This window comes from Myotis lucifugus, unplaced genomic scaffold (assembly GCF_000147115.1).
Source record: "Myotis lucifugus unplaced genomic scaffold, Myoluc2.0 scaffold_49, whole genome shotgun sequence".
Lineage (NCBI taxonomy): Eukaryota > Metazoa > Chordata > Mammalia > Chiroptera > Vespertilionidae > Myotis > Myotis lucifugus.
The window spans coordinates 4,913,680-4,917,061 of NW_005871097.1; positions in this window are offsets into that span (position 1 = coordinate 4,913,680).

Genomic DNA, 3,382 nt, shown 5'->3' on the forward strand with positions numbered 1-3,382 from the left:
TCTTAACTTCCTTATGGGTAGGGCCCATTATCTGTCTTGATTACCTTTGTATACCATATAGCATAGTATTTTGCATATAATCGCTGCTTAAATAATAGAGTAATTTTTAAAAAAGAAAACACTAATGAATGAAATGTAGATTTAAGAAATTAAATAGCTAATCTTGGTATGTATGTGGGAGGGGGCAGAATTTCCATATTAAGAACATTGTATTTAATTCTTCTATCACTGATTCCCAGACTTTGATCATGTGGGTAGGAGTAATTGTAAAAATCGGGGAGGCAAGAACAGAACAGAGAATCTAGAAATAGACCCAAGCCATTAAGCTCAATTAATATTTGACAAAGGAGGCAAGAGCATACAACGCAGTCAAGACAGTCTCTTCAATAAATGGTGTTGGGAAAATTGGACAGGTACATGCAAAAAAAAAAAAGAAGCTAGACCACCAATTTACACCATACAAAAGAATAAACTCAAAATGGATAAAAGTCTTAAATTAAATGTAAGTTGTGAAACCGTAAAAATCTTAGAAGAAAACATAGACAGCAAAATTTCAGACTTCTCATGTAGCAGAATTTTCACTACTACATCTGTCAGTGGTCGGCAAACTCATTAGTCAACAGAGCCAAATATCAACAGTACAATGATTGAAATTTCTTTTGAGAGCCAAATTTTTTAAACTTAAACTGTATAGGTAGGTACATTGTTATTAACTTAATTAGGGTACTCCTAAGGTTTAGGAAGAGCCACACTCAAGGGGCCAAAGAGCCGCATACTTACAGTGCGATTGAAACTTCGTGGCCCATGCCATGGGGCCAAAGAGCCACATGTGGCTCGCAAGCCGCGGTTTGCCGACCACTGTCCTAGGGCAAGAGAAACAAAGGAAAAAATAAACAAATGGATTACATCAAAATAAAAAGCTGCACAGTAAAAGAAGCTATTAACAAAATGAAAAGGGAGCTCAATGTATGGGAGAACATATTTGCCCATGATACATCTGCTAGGGGTTAATTTCCAAAATATATAAAAAAAAACCATACAACTAAACAAAAGGGAGATAAAAAAAATCCAATTAAAAACTGGGCAAAGGACCTAAATAGACACTTCTCCAAAGAGGACAGATGATCAAGATATATATGAAAAAAAGTTCATCATTAATCATCAGAGAGATGCAAATTAAAACAAGGTATCACCTCACACCTGCCAGAATGACTACCATCAATAAATCAACAAAAAACAAGTGCTGGCAAGGATGTGGAGAAAAAGGAACCCTAGTATGCTGCTGGTGGGAATGCAGACGGGTGCAGCCACTGTGGAAAACAGTATGGAGTTTCCTCAAAAAATTAAAAATGCAACTTCCATTTGACCCAGTGATCCAACTTATAGGAATATATTCTAAGAATCCTGAAACACCATTCAGAAAGAACATATGCATCCTGTGTTCATAACAGTGCAATTTACAATAGCTAAGATCTGGAAACAGCCCGAGTGCCCATCAGTAGATGAGTGGATAAAAGTTGTGGTACATTTACACCATGGAATACTATGCAGCACTAAAAAAGAAGTATCTCTTTCCCTTTGAGACAGCATGAAGGGACCTGGAGAGTATTATGCTAAGTGAAATAAGCCAGTTAGATAAAGACGAGTATCACATTATCTCACACATATGTGGAAAATAATGAACAAAATAAACTGATGAACAAAATAGATCTAGAGACATAGAAGCATGGAACAGACTGTTGAATCTCAGAGGGAAGGTGGTGGTGAGTGGGTGGTTGGGAAGAAATTAACCAAATAACCTGTATGCATATATGCATAACCCATAGATACACTTCCTAGCGTGGTGATGGCCTGGGGCAGGTGGTGGGTGCTGGCTAGAAGGGGTCAATGGGGATAAAAGGGGACATGTGTGTAATACTTTCAACAAGAAAGACTTTTTTAAAAAAAAGATGTGGAACATTTACACCATGGATTACTATGCAGCTATAAAAAGAAGGATCTCTTACCCTTAAGACAGCATGAAGGGACATGGAGATTATTATGCTATGAGAAATAAGCCAGTCATGATCTCACTTATATGTGGAATCTAATAAAGTAAACTAACGAACTAAATAGATCCAGAAAAATGGAAGCATGGAATAGACTGACCAATCTCAGAGGGAAGTGGGGAGAGGAGGTGGGAAGAGATTAACCAGAGAATTTATATGCATACTAGAGGCCCAGAGCACCAGTGGGGTCCCTTGGAGGTGGGGGGGGGGTCGGGCCAAAACTGGCAGTCCAACATCCCCCAAGGGATGTAGTAGTACACGAAGTGAGGCTCACTGCTGCTCTGCTGTGGTCTCCGCTTGCCTGTCCTAGGGCAATACCAGCGCTCCCATGACCGAGAGGTGGCCATGGTCTTGTGCCCAATCAGTCCTGATGTTAATCCCAATCCCAATCCCAATCCAAATGGGGGAGGGGTGTGCCAGGGGAGTGTCTGCAGGGGAGGCTCATGCATCGGCAGCTGTGTTCATCGCAGCTGTGCTCGCCAGCCATGAGCCCGGCATCTGGCGCCCATCGGTCAACTGAGCGGTGCTCCTGCTGTGGGAGCACACTGACCACCAGGGGGCAGCCCCTGCATTGAGCATCTGCCCCCTGGTGGTCAGTGCAAATCATAGCTACTGGTCGACCGGTCAAATGGTCGCTTAGGCTTTTATATATATAAATATGTATTGCCCATGGTCACAGACAATAGTGAGGTGAAGGCCTGGGGAGGGGCTGGAACTGGGTGGAGGGGCATAATGGGAGGAAAAAGGTGGGAACATCTATAATACTCTCAACAGTAAAGAAAGAAAAACTTTTAATCGTACAAAACAAAATAATTGAGGCCAGCATAGATTTAACAACTTTTTTAATGCTTTATATTTGATATTTTTATATTTTTTATTTTTATTTTGTCATGTAAGGTTAAGTGACACCATCATTTTATAAAACAAAATATATTGATACTAAATATATAATCATAGAATACAGATTTAAACTGAATAAATTTGATTTTGTGAAAAAGTCACAGCATTGGCTGTATTTTCTCAGTCCCATCATGCAAAATACCAATTTGGAAACTTATGGACCAGCACTAGTCAGTGGACATATGCTTAGGAATCATAGATGGGAAGTTTTGAAGGAATTTATGTTGACAGGTGGCATAGTCTGATTTTTCTTTTCTTTTTCTTTTTATTTTTTTGGTATATAATGCAATTTATTTATTTTCTTCTTTTATTGATTAAGTTATTACATATGTGTCCTTATCCCCACGTTACCCTCTATCCCCCCCACTCATGCCCTCACCCCGCTGTTGTCTGTGTCCATTGGTTAGGCCTATATGCTTGCATACAAGTCCTTT